The 24,717-nt window shown below is 41.0% G+C and overlaps 1 protein-coding gene and 1 long non-coding RNA gene across 5 annotated transcripts in view; both read left to right on the plus strand.

Moving 5' to 3' along the window:
* The window catches only part of FAM184A (family with sequence similarity 184 member A), a 168,998-nt gene that overhangs the window by 13,979 nt on the left and 130,302 nt on the right, over positions 1 to 24,717 (plus strand). The gene's annotated exons all lie outside the window — the stretch shown is intronic.
* On the plus strand, positions 9,469 to 13,201 carry LOC120401278. Its single transcript, XR_005596369.1, has 3 exons — positions 9,469 to 9,776; positions 11,884 to 11,925; positions 13,027 to 13,201. It is a non-coding gene; the product is annotated as an uncharacterized LOC120401278 (long non-coding RNA).

Below are 24,717 nucleotides of genomic sequence, written 5' to 3' on the forward strand. Positions count from 1 at the left end.
AGGTATTCTTAAGGCTACCCTCAGCCATATAGCTCCACAGTTGGCTTTTGTAATAGCCCTTGTGCGTGGCTCTTCAAATTAAGCCAGACACCCTTCCAGTAACCTTAGTCCTGTGCTGTCTGCACTGGTTTCCTCCCCAGTATGAGAATCTAATTAATAGTCTCTGTCTTGAGGTTCAGAGTCCTCTGAGATTGTCTCAAGCTACCTGACCAGTTGCTGCTGCTTCCACACCTGTTACCTTCCGTGATGTCTGCATTCTATGTGAAACTTGAAAATTCCGAGTGAAGAATCTTGTGTCTAGGAGGCTGGACTTTCATATCATCTGGACCTGAACTGTAGAACTCATTTGTATAAAAGAGAACATCCACAGAGCTCCCGCTTTTAGAACTAAATGTAAAAGTCACTTGTTTGACGTAGCTTTCTTTTAAAAACATTGCAAAAGACAACATTTCCGTTTACATGGACAAACAAATTGACACTCTAAAATATCAGTGTTGCTTCTGTTACAGTCTGGGAAGGAAATATATTGTTTCTGTCCTTAAATACTTGTGGGACAAAGTAGTACTTAGATTCACTGAACCATTGTCCACTATAGAGCATTTGGGAGATACTACAAGCTTTTCATCCTTCTTGTGTCTTTTTTTTAAGTTTTATATAATGCAAAAAGCTTATAAATACTGCCTTTAATAGTTTTACTGTAATAAGTTTTGTTTACATATAAGGGGGAAGTGGTTTGCTACATTAGACACTTGTGTATGGATAATATTAAATTATTGCTGTGTTCTCCAATTTATGAACTTTGTGATGTACTAAAAACGCAGATTTCTATGCTGAAAGTTGAATCTTGCTTATGTATATTTCTTAATTACCTTACATAAGTTTCACTCTAACAAATGCCTAACTTCAGAATAAACATTAAGACTGTAAGTGATTTCCTCAGAACTCAATCCCATTTTTTTTGTTTGTTTTTGTTAGCTTGGTAGTAATAAATTTATAAGATAAGGTAACAAGGGCTAATATTTATTGGCAACTCTAGGATTTCCACTTTTTCCCATGTCCAAGTTTTGTTGCAACTTTTACAATTGTTTTTTGTTAATATGGAAAATATAGGAATCTTAAACTGTGGTTCTTTGAGTGATTGCTCATGTCGATTCCAAGTAGGTGTGTGCATGCCGCATGTACAGTTGTTGGAAGATTTTCCCCCTAGCGGTACCCGTCGGTGATCTGTGGAGCCCCTTGGAGTCACACCTTCATGGCGGTATATATAGGTTCCTGCTGACCCTCCGCTTCTTCAGTTCCTTCTTACGGCCAGTGGTGGTCATTGGAGCAGTGTGTCTCTTGTGAAGAGCAAGCGATCCCCAGTGCACTTTTTCAATATCTGTAAATAGTTGAAATCTTAGAGTTAGTTTAAATAGTATAGTTTAGATAAGTTTCATTTTGGGTTCTCCTCCCCCCCCGCACGCATCACGTTTCCCCTCCCGGGGACCACAGCATGCCTTGGACTCAAGGTTTCTGTCTGAAGCCAATGCCAAAGGGAGACCCACATGACTCCTGTCTGAAGTGTTTGGGGGAAGCACATCAAACAGTTAGGTGCAAAATCTGTAGAGGCTTCAGACCAAGGACCAAAAAAGAGAGGGACTTTAGGCTGAAACTGCTCCTTTATGGAGTCAGCCCTTCGTCCCCAGCCAGCTCAGGTGGCATCTGACCCCATGCCCAGCACTTTGGTACGGAGTGCGCCAGCCTCAGAGAGGCTGTGGCGCCAAGAAAGAACTCAGGCTTAAGGGACCCTTGGCATCACTATTCCCTGGTGCCAAAGACATCCTCCTGTGCGAATACCCAGCACTGCTTCCGTTCGCTGGTGCCGCCCAAGAAGAAGAAAATGGACAGAGGCTGCTCTCCCACTAAAGTAGTGGAGCAAGCAGACACCAGAAGGGTGTGTCCTGTGCCGGGACACTCTGCTCCAACTCTGCCAGAGCTGTTGACTCCAGCCTTGTGATGAGGTCTGTCGAGTCCAGTTCTCGTAGCCTCCCTGGTGTGGGAGTGTTGGGAGGAGGACATAGACCTTCCTTCTACGCCGGACACCTTTGAGGCAGCCAGGGACCTCATAGTGATGATGACGCAGTTCCCTGCACCCACACTGGCGCTGCAAAGAGGCACCTTGCCCTCAAGAGGCAAGCCCACGATGATGAGGCACCGTTCGCCCTCACCTCAGCACCGTCTTGATCCACGCTACCTTGGTTGCCGAGGTTGCAATATTCATAGGACTCGGGGCAGAGATGTATGCCTCTAGGTGGAGCTGGCACTTCTCAAGGCATGAAGAAGGGCAGCCACTACCTGTGATGTCCTGGCCTCTGCAGTGGCAGGCACCGGCTCAATGGCCCTTCTGGACACTGTGGGCCTACCACCAAGCCCAAGGGCCGGGGTCCAGATCCCTGTCAGTGGCTTTGGAGGCTGGGGTCCCTCCATCATTGACTCAGTCTTTGAGGGCAGGAGATGGGCATGTAGGTTGGCACTGAGACTGCTGTGGGACCCGGTACCGGGGCTGGTACCAAGACGGGTCTGGGCCCAGGAACCAGCACCACCCTGGCACTGCACAAGTCGTTTCGATGCAGCTTGTGGCTCCAAGTCTTGGGACTCCCACACAAAGTCCAAAACACCATCCAGAACTTGACTTTTCACTGTTCAGGACTCTCTTCACAGCAAACAGATGCTAGGCTCCACAGCCTGAAGGACTCAGGCAACCCTTAAGTCCCCGGGACCTCATATGCCAGCACCCCAGAGAAAGCCCTTTAAGCCACAACTCGCCCTGTACTTCTATTCAGCTCCTCCCAGGCAAGACTATAATAGGAAGTGGGGCAGGAGTAACAGGCGGAGGCCCCTCAGTCCTCCTCTAGTCAGGGTCAGGGTGCAGCGAAGCAGCCCTCAGCCTCCCTTTGTGAGTCATCAATCCCATGTTTACCATGCCTGGGCTCAAATCACCTCAGACCAATGGGTCTTGAGCATGGTAGAATTGGGATAGTCTCTCCAGTGCTCTGTCCAGTAGGCAATATTGCCTCAACATCTCAAAGAACCACTGTTACTTTAAGGTAAGTAACAGTTACTTCCTCTCTTCAGATCCTTAAAAGCCTACTTTTAGGTATCTTTTCTTCCGCTAATCATGTTGCTTTTCCTTTCCTAAATTATTGGCTTGTGTTTGTCTTGTCTACTTTGGATCCTGTCTACACTATAAAAGCAATCCGTTGTTGATAATTAAGTGTGTGATTCTGTCACAGAGGTCACAGATTCTGTGACATTTTGGGACCTCCGTGACTATTTCTGCAGCAGCAGAGCTGGAGCAGCTGTCAGTCCGAGGGACACTTGAACAGCAGCCCCGGGCCTCAAGCTGCAGCCAGGGTTGGGTCAGCCCCCTTGGGGCTGGAGCAGCAGTGGTCAGCCCCTGCCCTAGGAGCAGCTGGCTGGCAGTCGGTCCGCTTGGCTGCCTGAGCAGCTGGTCAGTGGTCGGTCAGTCCCCAGGCAGCGCTCCAACTGTTAGTCTGCCCCCCTCCCCTGGGTATTTTTAGTAAAAGGGACAGGTTGTGGTCTTCCATGGATTTTTGTTTATTGCCCACGACCTGGCCCTGACTTTTACTAACAATACCTGTGACAGAATCTTAACCTTATTGATAATGGTTGTTAACAAACAGGTGCAGGTGAATACAAGTTAGCTGCAAGTGTAAACAGGGACAAGCTACATTCAGCGCCGCTTCAGAAATTGCTGTATGGAGTTTGACTAACTTGCATGTCCTGCATTTCTGCTAATTGAAATACTCTCTCTGAATTGCATTTGGTATTGAACTCAAGGATCAGGGAGTGGTGGATCTATTTTTCCTTTAGCATGGGGACCCCAGGAATGGATCTATTTGCACTAACCTGAACAAGAAACTACAGATCTTTTCTGGCAGCAAGGTTTGAGAGAGAGAAAGTTTGAGAGACCAAGTTTGAGAGAGAGAAAGTTTTAGTGAAAGTGCTATCCCCACACTTTCTTAATAGTGTCTCTCAGTCCTCATGGAATCATAGAATATTAATGTTGAAAGGGACCTCAGGAGGTCATCTAGTCCAGCCCCCTGCTCAAAGCAGGACCAATCCCCAGACAGATTTTTACCCCAGTTCCCTAAATGGCCCCCTCAAGGATTGAACTCACAACCCTGGGTTTAGTAGGCCAATGCTCAAACCACTGAGCTACCTCTCCCGACCCTGCTGCAGATGGTGGTGGTGGATCCTAGGAAGCTTTGTCATGATTTTATGAATATCCCACAAGAAAAGGAGGCTTTTTAATTGGGGTGAGGGTGTTTGGTAGTGTCAGGAGGGCAAAGGGCTGTAGAGACAGTAGTTGACCTTTAAATTAGTTCATGACAGGTAGAAATTGCAGCCAAACTGATGTATAGAATGTGTGTCTAAGCCGGCCTCATACAAGTTATGGTAATCCAGTAGTTGGGAGTCATAGGGCATTTAAGGAATCTCAGGGGGCCTGATATGGCAAACCTTTACTGTTTAGGTAGTAATAAGTCCTTTTGGTGGGCTGCTTCTGAGAAATCAAAAGGACTTGGGTATAGCTGTGGCTGGGAAGGCTTGCTATTAGACGTTCATGTCACATCTTTGTACTGTCAGGGGTAGAACACCTTAAACTGTGAATCTCAGATATATTTCAATACAAAATATATGTAAGGCAGCCATATGCCTGTCCCAGACACATTCATAAAGCATTAATGCTTAATTTCCCTTTGCTACAGAGCCTGAACAGATAGCCCTAACTACAGTACCATGCATGAAACTTTTGTATTGACTGTGTCTTGATAGCTTCATATTTAGCTAGAGCCTAGAGATGAGGGTGGATTGATTTAAATCCACAAGCAGCAAATCTTGATTAAAATAATTGATTTTAATTTTGTTTTGCATTTTAACTTGTTATTTTCGAAAGAGAGGTTTATCTTCATTGGATAACCATTCAAACATTTTTATATGCAACTCACTGTAGCCTTTACATTACTTTTGGTGTTGCTTCTTGCTAACAGGGAGAATGTATTATATCTTCTTTCCTTTATCGGCTGGTCTACACTACACAGTGAGGTCGATGTAAGGCAGCTTATGTTGACCTAGTTACGTCAGTGTCTGTGTTACAGCGTTCCTCCCGATGATGTAAGTGCCCTACTACAGCGACATAATAACTCCACCTACATGAGAGGTGTAAGTCTTTTATGGTGTAGTTAAGGTGGTGCAGTGTCTACCTAGACACTGCATCCCTTACATCAGCAGTCATGTCAATTTCACAGCTCCTGAAATTTCCTGTCATGAAATTGACCAGAAAGCCAGGCAGCTAGAGCCCAGCTGTCCTCTGGTCCCCTGGGCAGCTCCAGACCCCACTCTCTGCTGGGAGCCAGGCAGCCTTGTCAATTTTGTGGCTCGGTGACCCATGAAGTTGGCAAGGCTGCCCGGCTTCTGGTGGGGAGTGGGTGGTGGGGATGGACCCAAGAACCTGGGGCAGCTGGATACCCCAGGAGTGAGAAGCCTTGGCTTCCACTGCCCCCTGTGGGGAATGGAGTGGGGGCAGCCAGGCTCTTGGTAGGAAGCTGCCAGGTCCTTCAAGATTTTAGAACAGGCAGATCTCATCCCTCTCACACTTAGTTTTTATTCATGGATTAGAGAATAGGAAACGGGTTCCTGCTTTTTCATCATCCAGTTGGTTTCCTAACTTTGAATAAAATAGTCATTGAATTGAACCAGGGTGGATTTGATTTAAATCATTCATCAGGAAGACTCGATTTAATCATGGATTTCTAAATAAAAGTGCACTCCTGTTGGTTGTTATAACCTTAATACATATTCTTCACAACTCCGAGATAGATGAAGGTTTCATTTTTAGAAGGTACACACTATAAATTAAAAAAAAAAAAATTAAATCGACTATGGTCAGCCAGGGCAACATGAGAAACTTAAAATATTGACTTCTGCAGCTAACTCAGTCTTCACCTTCGTTTTCCTGTTTGTTTATAATCTGTAAAAGAAAGGCAAACTTTCCTGCTTTTTCAGGTCCCAAATGGTTTCTCAATTTGAAATGAATTAGTTGAAAGGAAGAAAATATTCTTTCTACACCAGCAGAAGAAGCTACTGCTGTTAAGTGAGATTATCACTTCAACAGTCTCTGAATCCAAGTGCTTAAGTGACTTCCACCAGCTCACTGGTGTGACTTTCTTTAAAACATCATCAGCAAACGTATTTCTTGAATGGTTCACCATTAGCTCTGAAGTTTATTATAGTTGGCATTATGGAGGGATGATTGCTGGATGTCCATGTCATAGCCAACTCTTCTTCTTCAGCAGTTAAGGTTTGCCCCTGGTACCGAGTATTGAGAATAATTGCCAGAAAATGAGCTGGAGATAGTGCTTGTCCCATTTTTTTTTAAAATGCTTATAATTTAACTCTGTCATTGCATATTTCTCTTTTTAAGATCTCACTCAGTTCCTTCCAAACTTCAGCAGCGTCAGCAATAAAACAGCTATTTCCCGGTATTTTATTCAAGGCTTCAGAAATAGGCTTCTTGGGTATTCAGCATGTGTTCAACATTTCTCTTAAGCCCAATGTTGAGAACTTTGGCTGTGACAGTGGCATTTATTTTTTCACAATTTTGTTCACAAACTGTCATCAGATTAGGCCAGTTCTTGATATAGTGCTCAAAACAGTCCACTACTGAGTTCCATCACACATCTTGTGGGAGAATTAGCTTGGATCCTCCCACTCTTTCAGAGCAGCTGCTGCAAAATGGTTGTTTTACGGAAGTATTTTGCAATTTCAACAACATTAGCCTTTATTTCTGGAACACTGAAGTCTTTAGGTAGGAGGTGCATCAAGTGATCATTGCAACCGTATGTTATTAGCTTGAGACTCTCTTCTAAATAATTTCTTCTCATCTTGGATACATTTGCAGTATTGTCTGTGACCAAGCTGCGTACTAGACATTTGAATTTTTTTTCACAGTTTGTTATAGCTTTTACTGCTACTTCTTGTAAGTTATTCTGCTGTGTATGCATTTCCTGATGTATCAGTTGTTTCTGTAAGGAAGACATTCCCTTCTTCTGTTGTCACACAAGCACATACAACAGGATCATTGTGGACATTGTTCCACCTATCAAGACTCAAGTTAACAATTTTACCCTCTACGCCTTTTTTGCCCACTGCTCAATTTCTTTTTCATAGACTTTATCCAGCCATTTGCCCACGACACATGCTCTGATGGGTGGACTGTATCCTGGTCTTAATGACTGAACTATGTTAATGAAGTGTGGGTTCTTAATCATATGGAAAGGAGAGTTTGTTGCATAAATAAACAGGCAAATTTTTCATCAATTACCTCTTCTTGTCATCTGCTGGTTCTTATCACAAACTTACCTATGGTTGTTTCTGGATGATGGAGATTTTTTTTCTTTTTTGCTACAGGTGATATAGTGTGGCTATGTGACATACATGATGTGACTGAAACACTCATTGTCAGATAACTCTGAAACTATAGAAAATGATGATGATCTTGAAGGTGGATAGTCTTCAGAATCCTGTATGTTGAGGATGGATTCTCCTAAACAAAATAAGTCAATGCAGTTATTTAATTATTATTACCATACTGCTCATTTAGTATTACTCATTGCATTCACTGACACTCAGTACTATTTTAAAGGTGAAATTGTAAAAGGAAGATCTGCCTATTTCACCTATTTATTTTTTATCACAACTGCATCTAACATGATAGTACCATAGAGAAACAACTATATTTTTTGCTCAAACATGAGATTTTAAGAATAGTCCAGAAGGAAGACAGGCAGTCCTTAAGAAAGAGGTATGAAATAAAAAAAGTTTACCAACCTGAAGATCCGGCATGTTCAGATGTGTTCCTTTCATCATCTTCAGTGCAGCTTCCTCCTGAGAAGGAACACTTCTCATGATGTTGTTTCATTCAGACAACCAGGTCTTGCATTTCTTTGTTGCACTGTTTGCACTTTGCATGCATGCCTGTCTTACCCATGGGTAGAGGAACTCTATTAAAATATTCCCAATCTGCGTCTCTTTTGCTGCCTGCTGCCATTCTAGTTTTTCCCTCTAGTGAGAGAATGGTATGGTAGATCTCAAATCAATGAAGGCTACAGTCAGACCTCAAGACTTCTGGAATATGTGCTCAAACAATTTCACTTTTGTTTCTATTGCCTTTCCCTCCCTTCTGAATTTATCTCCAGACTCCTTCTCCTTGTCCAGATCTGTTCCGCCCCCAACAATCTTCTATTCTTTGAACTTTTTGAAACTTTGCACTTTTAGAGAGAGGTAAAGGATTGACTCTGTGTACACAAATTTGCAGAGGGACAGTAGGGTTGAGGTCTGTTATTTCTCACCTCTCTCTCTATATATTTATTTATTTAAAAACATTTTTGCTGTTCACAAGCATGTTATCTCTGGAGACACAAATCCACCATTTGAGAACTGCAAAACTAAGCATCTCTTATGGTATCTTCTAGACTGAGCACTGAGTCCCAGTGGGTAGATAGAAGGATTAACCTAAATCTATACAGAAGCCCCTGGAACTCCATAAGATTGAGTCCCTAATCCATGAACTACTGGCGCTCATTTACAAAACTTTCCTTTAAACATTACATGAATATATTGTCTCATACTATAGAATTAGAATTTATAACCTTATAGCACAAAGATATCTTAATTAAAACTATCTTTAGATAGGTTTTTTCCTCAAAAAGCATTTTATAAAAAAAATCTGATTTTAATTAAAAAAAACTGATTTTTTTTTAATCATTGATTTTTATCCTCCCTGAATTGAACTAGTTGAATACTCTCTGCATCTACAGAAGAGGCTACTTCTGCCAAAAGCTAGTTTAGCAACAAACTCTGGTTCCAGGTGCTTAGTTAGTCGGTTCTGCCAATTCAGTGGTTTGACTTTTTTTAAAAACTTGGCAGAAACCATGTACTATACTGCCTCATATTTTTTAATTTGATTTTTAATAGATTACAGTAAATTTAGGTGTTTATCACAATTCAGGGCAATTGCACCTGTATTCCCCTTCTGTGGTGCAGCAAGGGCACGCATTCTCAGGCTCTCGGGTACCCTGTCCATTGCTGCTCCTGGGTTGAGAGACGCACCTCTCTCCCTACCAACTGGAATATTTCAAGCTGAACAGTTCCTTGCCTTCATTGTGTTGTCCCCAGCAAAAGAGTCTGCCTAAGAAGGCCTGCTGCTTCTTCTAGCGAAGTCCCGGTGGGTGCTCCAATTTAGGTGATTGTGTGCCCTTCACCTCTAGTTGGAGAATTTTGACAGCAGTACCTGCCTGGGCCACACATGTGTTTTCCCCAGCTCGCGCCTGCAGTGGCAGTTAACTAGTGCTGTGCAGCCCACTCCACCCTCCAGTTCCTTCTCAGCTGCCCTTGGTCCGAGTCGAAGCTTCAGACTTAGTTTAGTTAGCTTAATCAAGTATTTTAGTATAGTTAGCTTAGTTGGTTAAGAACCTTTATTTTGTTTTCTCCCCATTTTTTTTTAAGGAGGAACTAGGGGGTGGAGGGGGTTGCCCAGAACTAGTTAACTGCCACTGCAGGTCCAAGACAGGGAGAGCACATGTGCGGCCCAGCCAGGTACTACTGTCAAAATTCTCTGACTAAAGGCGCAGGGTGCACAGTCACATAAAGTGGATCACTCACAGGGGCTCACATCTCAAAGAACTTCAGTTACTGCACATGTGAGTACACACAAGGTGAGTAACCCTCTTTTCTTCACTCTTCTGTCCTCAAAGATGGAACACACAACTGAGGCAATTATTTTAAGTTACCACAGTGTGTTTTTCTGAGCAAGCATATTTTATTCTTAAAGTAAAAACACTACAAAGAGCACATTTTAAAAACAATAAAAGAACCCACATGCATGATGATGATAAGCTTACAAGAGATCACCACTGACATGATCTCTGGCAAGAGCAGTCCTTCAAAACCCCATATTGGGCTTTCTCTCTGTTTTCAAGTTCATCACACTCTGCGCAGAATGAGAGCGTTCATGAAAAGTGTAGTCTATTGTTTATACAGTTTGGGAGTCTTGGATCTGGCTTTTTCAAGAGCAGATAATCAGACAATGAGTTTCTCTCCCCAGGGCATAACTTCAGAAGGATGGGCTCAGAGGTGGGTCGTTCACATGCCCATCACTCAAGTATTTCCTAGGAAATCCACTTCAAAAGATTTTTGGAACAAAATGTGTGAAGTTACTAATACTTCCAAGAGATTACATTAGTAAGGGCATGCCTTCACTAGCCACGTTAAGCGCTTTAACATGGCTTGTGTAGTTGCAGCACAGCGCTGGGAGAAAAACCCCACCTCTAAGGGCTAGTCTACACTTACCTGCCGGGTCGACGCGGTGAGTTCAACTTCTCGGAGTTCGAACTATCGCGTCTAATCTGGATGCGATAGTTCGAACTCCCCGCGCGCTCCGGTCGACTCCGGTACTCCACCACTGCAAACGGCGGTGGCGGAGTCGACCTTGGAGCCGTGGACTTCGATCCCGCGGCGTCTGGACGGGTAAGTAGTTCTAACTAGGGTACTTCGAGTTCAGCTACGCTATTCACGTAGCTGAACTTGCGTACCCTAGTTCGACCCCCGCCCTTAGTGTAGACCTGCCCTAAAAATAAAACCCCACCTCCACAAGGGACGTAGCTATCAGTGCTGGTGCACTGTCTATACTGGCACATTACAGCACTGAAACTTGCAGTGCTCGGGGGGGTGTTTTTTCACACTCCCGAGCGAGAAAGTTGCAGTGCTGTAAAATGCCAGTGTAGACAAGCCCTTAGTCTAGAGAAGTTACATACAGTTCCACAATAGCACACCCACGGTTGAATTTTTAGTACAATGGATCCTAGAGATATTAAATTTAGGGTTTTGTCTGATTTGGTAGGAAATTGGCATAATTGTCGCAGTGTTAACATAGGTGGTCCTAATTTTAAAAGGTGAGTTTTTAATAATAAATCTCTTTGATTTAAATTAAATACATCTGATTTTTTTAAAATCCATTTTTATCCACAAAAATAAATTGAGAAACTGTTTTAAAATTTTTTAGAAGACCGATTGCTGTAGCAGAATCTACATTGTGTGACATGAATTACAAAATTTTGAGATTATTCTTGGAATTTTTTTAAACCAACGTGTTGTGTGTGTGTGTGTGTGCGCTTTGTTTTGATTGTGTTAAAAAATTCTCCATATATAGTCCTGTGTATTGTAGCATGCGCTGCTACAATACACAGGACTATATATGGAGAATTTTTAAAAATAATCAAAAGAAATGGAGGTAGCAGGAGCACTTTAAAACTGTCTTGTTACTAGTGAAAGTGGAGAATTTAATAGAACTAGCATATCAAGGAATAAAATGAAATTTGTCAGTTCAATTTGGAATACTACATGAGTAAACATAAAATGTCAAGTTACACAAATATAAAACTGAGACTTGCACAGCATAGACCTCTGTAAGTGCCTCAAGGCAAAAAACCTTAATCAAGCTAAAAATATAATTCTCTAATGTCACCTCACTCATCATTGTGCAGTAAGAATTCTGCCTTTCTTATAATTGCACATATGCAAAATCGTCTCTTCTTTTTAATAAATTAGTTTTGATTTTGAATATATGATTCCCACCTTTTAATTTTCACTACTGAATAATCAAAGAGCTCTTCCTCCTCAACAGAATTTTAAAAATTTAAGGAAGGGGAACAGACTGAATAACTTGTAAATGTCTTTCTACTGATCTGTGTCCCTTCCCCCATCATGTTGACTATAAAAGATATTTCCTCTCTCCCTTTTTTTGTATTGTTTGTATTTTTGTAGTGCCTAGGAATCTCGTCATGGACCAGGAGCTCATTGAATTAGGTACTGTACAAACACTGAACAAAACGACAGACCTTGAAAAAGTGATGTTAATAATATGTGCCAGTGTAGTACTTCTGAGAGTGTTACAGATTCATATTAACATTAAGTAACAAAATAATGTTTTGATTCTTGCGGTTACTTCATTGGAGTGAAAGCAAGCCATAGTGAATACTGTATAACTACTGATATGAATTTATACCTAGAGCCTGCAATTTGAAATATGTGTATTTTACCTTACATGATAGATACCTGTAAGTTATTTGAAATTTCCCCAGTGGACCACCACATCCTGTCCTACCTTTTTTTGTCTATAAACGTAAAGCTCAGCCTGAGGTGAAACTCTGATTGGAGAGCAGCGTGATATGAGCAGAAGTGACTGAGCCACCTGAAGGCCCTCTTAAACAAGCAAACAAAAATCTTTTGAGGTTATGAGAGCAAAGCTATATAAAAAAAGAGCAGAAGCTTAGTGATCAGTCCTTAGTTTGAACTTTAATTGCATTCTTGATACAATGTGGGTAAATGCCTATGAAAGAGAAAGGATAAGGTTACTTACAGGGTAGAGTGGTGCCCCATAAAATATTTTAGCACTATTATCTCTATTTAAAGACCACAGGCAGACTTTTTTACTGTTTCCTTTAAGGAAGAAACATGGATATAGTAAGATTCACTCTGTTTTTTCTGGTTTCAGAGTAGCAGCCGTGTTAGTCTGTATCCGCAAAACAAACAGGAGTACTTGTGGCACCTTAAAGACTAACAAATTTATTTTAGCATGAGCTTTCGTGAGCTGCAGCTCACTTCTTCGGATGCATAGAATGGAACACACAGACAGGGGATATTTATACATACAGAGAACATGAAAAGGTGGAAGTATGCATACCAACAGGCAGAGTCTAATCAATTGAGATGAGCTATCGTTAGCAGGAGGAAAAAAAACTTTTTGAAGTGATAATTAAGATGGCCCATACAAGGTGTGAGGAGAACTTAACATAGGGAAATAGATTCAATTGGTTCGGTTTCAGATCCCAATATGGCAGTACAACAATACACCTTTAGAAATTATTAACAGCATATTAACACTTCCACAATTTTTTTGTTTTTCAGGATTTTTCCCAAAATTTTAAGGAACAATGGGGCCAAGTCAAGAAACTATCTCAATGTGTACCTCAAATATGGGAGAAGTGTGGAAAACTTAAATATGTTTTAAAGGGACACTTCTCTTGTTTATTTTGAATGTCTTATTTTTGCAAATTCTATTTTCTGATAAATATCCTTTAGTGTCCTGAATTAAAAAAAATTAAATCCTTGATTATTTTAAAGACTCTTTTCTTACAGTTTTATCACTCACGAGGAGGGGGGTCACAAGGACTTAGACAAACCCCTTTCACATAACCTCATATCCACAAAGGAGAAATTTGGCATCTTCTTTAAGTTCCCCCCTATTTCCTTACAAACATCAATTTGAAAATGATATCTTCCAACCCTAGTAATTGATTTATATCTGCCACTGATTTCCACATCTGCCATTAGGTTCTAGGAGATTCTTAATGATGGGTGTTTACCAAACATTTTAGGGTACAAGACAGTTTATTTGGACTGTAACTAAAGAATAATCTTGCTTACTCTCTCTTCAAAATCCTTGGGCCAGCCTGTGCACAGTGATGTAAGGATGGCGGATAGACTTTAGTTATGTTCAAGGTATGGATGGGGGAATTGTTCTGTAGGCCTGATTAAAAAAATTAAGGATGGCTATTCTTATTTAAAATTTTCAGACCTCCCTGAGGCAGGGACTAAGCCAGCTATACTTGTTAGGCTGCTCCACAAGTACACCTGCTATTTTTGGGGTAGCTACTTCAGTGGCAACTCCTTATTTCTGTCCCTTGTGAGAGCTTCCAAGAGCACATAGGGTTCACACCTTTTAGAGCCTGCTACCCCATCCTTCATGCCAGTGCACAAGGAGAAAAGGAGATGACAAGTTGTTACTGCAGTGAGTGGGAATCCTGCTCCATGCCGATTTCTCCAAATAGTTCCTACCTGCTCACTTTCATGCATGAGATTGAAAGTCAAGTACTGGGAGGGCCCAGACCATTCTCCCCACAACTCCACTGTCCCCCAAAACCAGCTTGGGAAGATTGTTAGAAGGCTCGCCCAATCATCTCAAAAATCAAAGTATCATTCTGCAATCCAGCCACCCCAGCCTGTCACTAGAGAGGATCCACTCGCCACTCCACAACCATAAGCTGCAATATGATCCCTCTTCCACCACTGCTGCTGTAGAGGCTACAGGAAACCTGCTTGCTACTGCTGTCACCACTGCTTCTACTATGAAGAAAAGCTGCTAAATATGTTAATGACATAAAACTCCATGAATTTCTGGGGAAGGGGAATCATGGGAGATAAGGATGAGTAGAAGCAAAAGACTGATGCTAGTGGCAATGGAAAAATTATTAAGATGAATTTTGCAGGGATATTCTATCAAGGGAGCATCACCTGTATCACTGATTATAGTGGAAAATTTTTGATGGAGTCTTTTTGCTGAAATTTTGGTAGCATTTAGTTGTTTTTTAAGGGTCAGCATCGGGAGAGATTTACATAATGAATAACTGAATACAAGTTAAACTGTCTTTACACAAATGCTGTCAAATCAACAAAATAAACTAAAAGGAAGGGGAAGGCAATTTTCCTCACTGATTTATTTTAGTTATTAGGTGTTACTTGGGTGTACATCTTTGGACAGAAGTGTGATTTTCAAGTTGATAGTATCACAGAATTTTTTTTTAAACTTTGATTTTACTGCAGACTAAGTTAACAAGGGCAAAGATGCTGTTAGGGAAAATGGAATATTAAAAGGATAGAAAATTAAATAGAGCATTTATCTTTTAGGATTTTTAGCACAACATGAATCTCTTTCAATGTGTGGCAGGCTAATATTTGGCATACTAGTTTTGATCTCCAGTATGATCTTTTCAAAGTGTTATTTTTTTTCTGGAATTGACTACAATAATTTAAGTTAATTTTTATAAAACATGCACTTTCCTGCACAGTAAGAGAAATTTAAAAATAGTAGTCACCCAGGATAAGATAACCATTGTTACCTTTCACGAGCTGTTGGAAATCTTTAAAAAGTTGTGGAGTTAAACCTGGAGGTGGGAGTAGAAGGATAGAAGAGTAAAAATGTGACTGCAGTTTTTTCAATCTGAGTTGTAAGAGATATAGTGAAGTTACAAGTGGTGACAATTAAGTATGTGAAATACTTTTGAAGGACAAATTAAAAAATCATGTTGAGATTTACTGCCTCAAGCAGTTTCAGTTGACTCACTCTGATGTTTAATCAGATTTATTTTATAATCTAGTACAGATTACTAAAAGAATCTCACCATTAAGAAATATTTCTCTGATTCTTGAGAACAGAGAAACATTTATAGTACAGATGTGATTATGTCAGTAGTGACTTAGCTTAGTAAGTAATTTCCATAGTGCTGTAAATGTCTGGCTGATTTTCTTTTGTATTAAGAAAATGTAGGCAGAAAGATGATTTGTTTCACTAGCTACTTTACCAAGTTAACAGAAAATTACCTTCAGAACAATCTGAATTATCTTGAGTTACAGCAAACAAGTGGCTTTTAAAAAAAAAAGGGGGAATTTAATGCTTGGAAGTAGACATACTTATTACATGGAGCACCTACCTGTTTTTCCCCTTCATGCTTCTGGCTATAACTTCACAAGTTAAGAATCCACAACTCCAGCTCTCCACAGACAGAAAACATTGTGGGAACCTATTACTTTTCTAGCAATAAATGATCTTTTGTGAGTGTGTGATTACATAGCATATTTTTATTTCATATATAGATATAGATATTTTAAACTGAGACTTGCTACTCATGATTTGTAGCTTTGTCTGGTAGCATTTTGCAGTGTATTAAGCTGAAATGCACAAAGGCACTTTTAGGGTGCAGTAAGTGTCCTCATGGGGAATTAGTGCAGAGTAGATTGTATGCCATAAATTCACACCTTAGCTTGCTGACACTAACTTCCTGAGTAGACAGGCCCTCAGAAGCAATCTGAAAAATGTGGTGATACCTCTTCTGGTCAGTATTTACCACTACTGGAAAAATACCAGATTACATTGAAGACAATGATCACAGTTGATTAAATATCATTCCAGCTCATGTATTTAAGAAGTTGAGGTTAGGAGGGGGAAAAAAAATCATAGGCTGCAAGTACCTAAAGCAGTTCAGTATGGGATTTACCTTTATTGACTTGTTTGCAATGCTGTCTTGATCTGAACTACGATAATCAAGCTTTTTTTTTAAATCATCTATTCTATCCCCCAGTAAACAATACAGCTTGGGAAACTTTTAAGAAACATGTTTTATCAGGACAGTAATATGAATTTAGGAGAGTTGATCAGTATTAAAGAATGTTTATAATTTGACTACTTTGCTAGAATTGTGAGTACTGTGAATTACTTCAAAAATTTATGTTCATGCTCAGATGGACTTTAAGAACATTTGAATAAAAGTTGTATAGGTAAATATAAATTTAAATAAAAGTTGAAGTTCACGTCTGCAACATCCACATGGAGGAGTTACAGTGCAATACTCCGGTGCATGCTACAATGTATATCCTCATAGTTCAAACTGCGAGGTAGAGTAGACGTGTCCATGGTTTTGTTATAATATATTTAAAATGTTATACATCTGTTATTCAGTGATCTAAAGATAATTGGTCAAATTGTATAACTCCCTCCACCTTTTTGCTGCCTCTCAACCATCCCTACAAATGTTTGTGAGGCTTTATTGACTAAACAGTCATTTCTGTGGGCTTCACTTTTCCTTTGTCCAACATTTCCATCAGCTGTTAGTTTTTAGATTGTAGTTCCCATTTTAGAGGCTTGCTGATTCCATGGGTGATATTTTGTCAGGAAATGGTTTTCTGTCATACAGAATGGATAAAACTTGATGATTTAAAAAAAAATCAAGGGTCAGATTTTTAAGTTTAAACTGGATTTTATTTATTTTTGTTCTTCAGAATAAACTGATACATTTGAAATTGACAACTATTTTAAGGCATAAATTTCCTATAATCTATTAAAATAATTTAAAATAAATAACAAAAATTAAGCAGGACCTGTTTGTTGCTGAAGTTTTAAAGAAGTCAAACCACTGAGTTGGTGACTAAGCACCTGAAACCAGAGTTTCAGGGAGAATGTTTTTTTCATTTTAGTTTATTCAGCTTGTTCAGTTTAACAACTAGTTCATTCAGAGTTGAGAAACCAATTGGGAGTTGATAAAGCAGCAAGGCTTGTTTTCTTCTTATAATCTAAGAATTATAAACTAGGTGTGAGAGGATGAGATCTACTTGTTATAAAATCTTGAAGGACTTGGTGACCAGAAGTAACTATATTCAGTAACTATAAATACTGTTTCCTTTGTTTAATAAATAAGTTAGTTTTAAATGCAAAACATGTTTTGATAAACTTTTTTGTTATGTCTTGTAACGGGGGTCCAGGGCTCAACCCTCTGAGGGGAGGAGGGGAGCCACACTGGCCTGAGTAAACAGTACAGGAGCTCAGGCCTCTGGTAGCAGGCTGAGCCGTAAACAGTATGGGAGCTCAGGCCTCTGGTAGCAGGCTGAGCCGTAAACAGTAAGGGAGCTCAGGCCTCTGGTAGCAGGCTGAGCTGTAAACAGTAAGGGAGCTCAGGCCTCTGGTAGCAGGCTGAGCAGTCTGGTGAGGGGGATAACTGCCACCCGTGAGTAGGGTGGCAGGGGGGACACAGGCCCACCCACTCCACTGTGTCCCAGCCCCGGGCCCTAGGCAGCGGTCGTTACCGCTGACGGTCAGTGGGGATCCTGACCGCAACACACTGACGTGGGTATTGTCTGATCAGTAGCCTGACTGAGGTCGGCTGCCCCCGGGCCACTTCCAATATCCCCCTCTTGTCCTACCTGGTCCACGGCATCTGGTCCCAGGAAGTCCCACTGCATGGGTTCCTCACAACCCGGGCTGGGGGGTAGTTCCTCGGGGATGTCCGGCCAATCCTGCTCTGGGGGTTCCTCGGGGTAACGGCACGGTAGCGGGGAAGTTCCTAGTGGCTCCTCGTCATAGGTGGCGCGGGAAGCTCTGGCAGGTCTTCCCAGTAGCGAGGTAGGGTGCTCTCCGGCCAGTCCAGGCAGCTGCCCGGGGCTCCAGCGGTTCCTCCGTCAGGAGCTCCCTCAGGCAGGTCTGCTCTCCCCGGTGGCTGGGCACTGACTAGGCTGGAAGGGCCGGCTTTTATCCTTCCAGGTTGCCGTCTGACCCTCTGAGGGGCGGGCTCACCACTCTGTAGCTCCGCCCCTTCCTGGGTCCGGGGCTCAACCCTCTGAGGGGAGCCACACCGGCCCGCTACGTGTATCTAACACATTTAAGGTAGTCATCTGTAACTAATGGAAAAAAATGCTGTTTTTGCACATTTTAAATTGAATTCCAGTTTCTATCCTGATAAATCTTGACACAAATCACACATAAGAAATGAATCTAGTAAATAAAAATGCATAATTCACTATTTTCTAATATAAAAATTGTGATCCTGAATAAATGTTATATAATTGCTTAAATAAATGTGTATATAATGTATCCTCCTAGTTTACAAAAAGAATTACCAAATTTTGTGTAAAAGCTATATTTAGTTAAAACACATTTTATTCTCAATGCTTACAGTGTCTCTAAGAATTGACTTTACTGTTTAGTTATTTTACTAAAGAACAAATTCAAAACAGAATTAAAATAGATTATTTAAATCAAGGTTTCCTGCCTGGTGATTTTAAATCATAATTAAAATTGGTGATTTAAATCACTTTGAATTAAATCAATCTATGCTGCTGTCATATGATTGTTAGATTCTGTTTTTTTGTCATTTGCTGTTGTGAAGGTCCAGATAACCAATTGAAAGATGCATTCTCTTTCTGGTGATTGCTCCCTGACTCGCTTATTCAGGTTTATTATTAACATCAGTACACTTTGTACTTTTGTATCTAACATTCTTCTGGAAATTATTATATGCTCCCTTAAATTGTTTTTGCTGGCTGTATTTGGACCCAAGCAATTTACAGAACTCTCAGTCATTGAGGAAAGGACGTGTTGGCACATTCAGAATTTAGTTATACAGTTCATGTATCTTCTTTTTTTTTTTTTTTAAAGTTTTCTTAGTTTGCTTAATTGACTTTGCATTACAGTTTCCATTCCAACCCTTGTGAGTCATGGTATAATCCTCTCTACTGCAGAAAGATGAAGAGGTACATAGTTTGGTTTGGGGCAAACTATTTCTGCACTCTCCTAAATTGATTTGGTACATACAGTTGTTGGTTTTTCATTTGTCTTCCATAGCATCTACCTGTTGCAACTGTTTTCCAAGAGAAATCATGGTCCTTGCTTCAAAGATATTAGTCTAAAGCCCAGTAAACATGAGAGGTCTATTTGAAGTCAATAAAACTTAGAGAAAAACACTTAAACATGTTTAATCTTTAGGCCTTTATCCTACAAATAGACAAAGGGAAGGAGAAGGGGATGTAAGTAAAGCAGTCAGGATGATAGTTGTCCATATTATACTGTAAGATATTTTTAATAAAGGAAATAGATTATCTTCAATTACCACTGCCTTATCATAATCAGCCAGTTTTTTGTAGAAACAACAATTTAGCCTTTAAGGTGACTTTTGACTGGCTTTGAAGGAAGATTTGTACTGCTAGCAGCAGCTAAAGGTATGAATAGTAGGGAGGAAGAAGAGGGTCCTGAGGGTTCTGTTAGTATAATATTTCTATTTAGTGCCCATCACCTGTGATATTTAAATGCACGATATCAAGGAGGATAAAAGCACAGGTATAGTAATTTCTAAGTTTACTAATTCATAAAACAGGTTGTTCTCAGGGGTATAACAAAACTTAAATACCTGTCATAGTTGGTTCGGTATAGATGTTCAGCAGGAATTATCTGCAAAGGGCTGATTGGGAAGGGCAGCAGAAAACAAAAGTTCTGGCTTTAACATTTTTCTGAAAGTGTGTTGAACTGTAGGTAGAAACAGAAGATTGATAATGCCCTTGGCTTGAATGAATCCTAATGAATTCCTTTGATAACATTGCCTTGTAAATATTTCATGTTAAATAGAAAAAGTGAATCCATTGCTAGCGGTGGTTTTGTTTTAGGTTTGTTTTTATAATGTAACCAAGAACAACAATTCAGTATCTCCTTTCTCACTGGAGCTTAAAATTTAAAAAAAGTAGGGAGAGAAAACAATCTTTTAGGCAGAAGAAGTAGTGTGCTGCATAAAGACCAAACTGAAGAGTATAGGAAATTCTGTAATTTTTTTCAAAATGAGGTTTCAAATTAAATGTATTCTCACCCTGATGATGTAATGGAGACTAAAACTCTAGAGTATTATCTTTTCATATTGCTAAGAAGAGAGTTTTAAGAACATTCACGGTATTAAGTGCCAGATTTTACAGAACAGCATCTGTGTGTGCGTACAGTGCAGCACGTAGGCAGATTCTTCTTTGCATGATAGTTATTTTCAGAATACCGCATACTTAGGCAAACTGAAAATTTCTTCAGATAAAAATTGTGGGCATATACAGATTTTGACTGTACACACAAACACAAATTTTTAAAGGGGACTCTTAGATTCAGCTATACAGTTTCCTTCTCCCTTTCAAACATTCTCCATGCACCTGTCTGCTGGCTACAAAACCGTGTGTGTGTGTACACACAGGCATATTTGTTTCTAAAAAGACTCTTTAACATTTTACCCAAAATGTGTCATCATTTGTCTTGTTGAGCTTATTTTACCAATAGTGCATGAACAACAAAATGTAATGTTGTGAAACATACTCTCAATGTTACAGCATAACTGACTCTACACGCCAAACACACTAAGATTGGATTTATAAGAACTAAACCAGTTATCACTGACAATTTTTCTACAATTTTCTTATTGGCAAATAACTAGTGAAGTGTTTATTTTCCAGTATTGCTATTTTTGGGTGATGGGGGGAGGCAGGGGAATTTTACAGAGATCTGTGGAACAGTTTTGCATTATAGATTTAGAACTTTTTGGTTGATATTAATTATTTCCTGGAGCCTCCCAGGACCGCTCCCCAGTATGCTATAAAAACTCCAGGACCCAGTTGGGGTGGGGCTGGTTTAGGGCTCGAGGCTTCAGCCGTTGGTCTGGGAGTGGCGGGGAGCTCGGGGCTTCTGCCCTGTGGCAGGGTGGTGGGGCTAGGGGCTTCTGCCCTGTGGGGCAGCAGGGCTCTAGGCTTCAGCTGCAGGGAGGGGGGATTCAGGGTGTTAGCCTGCAGTGGGAGCACTGAGGCTTGGGGCTTTAAGCTCCGCGGGTTTGAAAATATTTATCGAAGCTCTGATCCAGACAGCTCTGGCTGAATTTAGGCCCTGCGTATAATGCATATCTACAAGTACCTTCTTAGGCACTAAGTTAACTAAAATATTATTGTTTAGAGGTGTAGGGAAGGATTAAAAAAAAGAAGTTACTGACTTTCATTCTAACCAGAAAACTCTTAAAGAAGGGGTTGAGGTGTAACTTTTTTCATTTCAGATACAGCAGTTGGCCACAGAGTAACACTAGTTTACTCCAGAACTGCTAATTGAAGAGTACTTTCATCAGTAGATTTGCACTTTAAAATGTTGTTTTTTGTAATTTATCAAATGTTTTTAAAGCCTTTAGTTCAATTTGTTTTACAACTGTAGGCCTGGCTTGATGTAAGTAGATATGGATGAGGCTTCATTTCTTGGGAGACAGGATTCGGGAGGTCAATGGATCAGCAGTCTGGAAACAAAATTTCAGTGCTAACTAAAATAGGTAAATGGATCAGTAAGCTAAGAGACAGAATGTCTCTACTAACTAAGATAAAGGGGGGAACACCCAGGGAATAATTTACAATGGACAAGTTAACAGTGAGCAAAATAAGACTGAAATGTAAGATGAGGTTAAGAATAAGTCATTCATGGACAGTGTGTGGACAGAACATGTTGTACAGGAATTGATTCCTACAAAGTAACCAAGACAATTCCAAAATCTGTGATACAATGTTTAGTAAATCCAGTGTCGTGTAAATGTATATAAAGGTGAAATCTGGAGTCAAACTAAGTTCTTGAAAAACCGTGTGGAAAGACGTCTCAGAGGGAATCTCAACAACTACTACTAGTGAAAACATATGGGAATTGGGAAGGATTTTCTGTGTGGAGTATAATCCTTACAAAAAAAAATGTTTTACTCTAGTATCCTGTGGGTGCTTCACTTCAGGTGCATATTTGTCCCGCACACCTTTGGTCAGGGACTTTCATTAGCAAAGTCTGTTCAGCCCACACCTGCACTGCAGATAAGCCTCGGTGAGAGTGAGACTATCAGGCTGTGTGGGTGAACTTCCCTCAGGTCCTTCTCCTCCACCTCAGCCTGACACTGTGTCTGCACTGTGCCTCAGCTGCTTGAGCTCAGTCTATTTAGTTTAGCTGGTTACTGGCTATTGAAAAATGTTTCCCTTTTTTCTTTTGGGAAATCCTCCCTGTGAGGGGCATGCCCGGTTCATCAGGGTTTAAACATTGTCTCATTTTCAGAGAAGCTATCCCAGTCAGTGACAGACATTCTGCATGCATTCACTGCCCAGGAGAGTCCCATGTCCTGCAGAAGTGTAACTTCTGTTTAGCCCTCAAATCCAAGGCACAGAAGGACCGTGAAATCAAGCTGTGACTGTTAAGGAGGGAGCGCTCCTTTCATCCTGCTTCAGAGCCAGGTCAGGAGAACTTCCCCTGTACATCAGTCCCTGGAGGTCTGTAGTGCCCTTTCAACCTCAGCACAATACTCCCCTAGAAAGGGGAAAGCCTCAGAAGCCTCATCTGAAGATCCTAAAAGGAGGAGCTCTAATTTCCATTTTAAGGCACCCACCTCAAAAAGATCACTCTCTGAGCATGTCAACAACCTCAGAGACTCGGTACCATAGCGGCGAAGGGCTCCTCGGGTATCAGCAAAGCAAGAAAATAGCTCAGTTCTAAGAGCAAACATAGGACTGAGAAGGTTCTGGTACCATCTAGCAGAGATGGTCAGTGCAGACACACAATATCGGTACAGTTTGTCTTAACTCCTCTCCCATTCCCCTTATCAAGCTCTTCAGTTCCATGTAAGTCAGCTTCCATCTACATCAGCACTGCCTGTGAAGTACTCAGAACCATTGGTACTGTCCTGCAGGGACAAGCATACTGGTCTGTCAGTATCACAATCTCATTCAGTGCCACAAGTCCACTTGGTGCTACAAGACAAGGCATCAGTGACTCAGGCTTCTCCTCCCCAGCAACAGGAGGAAATGTTCAAGGATCAAGAGACTAGGGCAGATTACCTCTCAGACTACCATCACGTTGTCTTCACCAGATGAGGCAGTAATGCCTCCTTCTCTATCTATGGCTGATTGATTTTTGGAAGTTTTACATAAACAGATGGCAGACTCTCTACAGGTACCTCTTGAGGAGGTCAAAGAATCCCAGTACAAGCTGTTGGATATCTTTCACACTGCAACACCATCCAGAGTTGCACTTCCTATCACCAAGCCTCTGCTGAAACCTGTAAAAACTATTTGGCAAACCCCAGCTACAGTAACATCCATGTGTAAGAGACACAATATTATGTTCTGACCAAGGACTCTGAGTTCCTATTTTCTCTCACTCCATCCTACTCTCTGATGCGGTGAACTAACAAGGCAAACAACACTGTTTATAAGTCCATCCTGTTTGACAGAGACCAAAAGTGCCTGGACCTTCTTGGGAGAAAATCTTACTCATCGGTAAGCCTACAATTCCACATTATGAATTACCAGGCACTGATGGCCAAATACAACTTTACAAATTATGCAAAATTTGGCTCCTTTATTCAACATCTTCCTTCAGACCAAAGGGAACAATTTCAGGCTACCATTGCTGAGGGACAGTTACTGGCCAGGACATCTCTTCAGGAACTGGATGTTGATGCTGCAAATACCACAGCCCATTCCATCTCCACAGCAGTGGCGATGATCTAGGCCCCCTGGCTACAGTTATCTGGTTTCCCCAGAGAAGTTCAGAATACAGTAGAGGATTTCCTGTTTGAGCTGAAGTTGTTCACAGAGAATACCTATCGGTTGTTGAATACTCTTAAAGATTCCAGGGCCACATTGCATTTGTTAGGCATCTGTACTCCTGCTAACAGAAGAAAAGTCAGTAGATCACAAATCGCTCAAAGATCTCCCTGATGCAGTTCTCTGGTTTTCAGAGACAGATGCAACCTCCTAGAAAGAGACATAGGTACCAGAGAAAAAGATCCTTCATCTTTGAAGCTTTAGTTTTGATGGGATGGTGGTGGGTTCGGACCCTCCCCTCTCTTTATTTTGTCAGCTACAATGATTTGCCCACCTCCCTGCATTTGGGGACTGACTCTTCCGTTTCCCTATCTCCTCCGACAAATGGGTGCTAGAAATAATATCATTGGGCTACCCCATCCATTCTACCTATCTCCTCCTCCTCCTCATTCCCCTTCTCTGTCCTCTTCAGGGACCCTTCTCATAAATTCCTATTAAGACAGAAGATAAACCCCCTTTTTGTTTAGGATCACTAGAGTCAGTCTCTGCTCAATGAGGAGGAAGGGGCTTCTACTTGAGGCACTTCCTTGTGTCAAAGAAAAATGGAGGGTGAAGACCAAACGTAGGACCCAAGACTCATAAACTTATGAGATCTCAAAAGTTCAGGATGGTGACTCTGGCAGCTATAATTCTTTCTATGGA

Source organism: Mauremys reevesii, linkage group 3 (genome assembly GCF_016161935.1).
Source record: "Mauremys reevesii isolate NIE-2019 linkage group 3, ASM1616193v1, whole genome shotgun sequence".
Taxonomy (NCBI): Eukaryota; Metazoa; Chordata; order Testudines; family Geoemydidae; genus Mauremys; species Mauremys reevesii.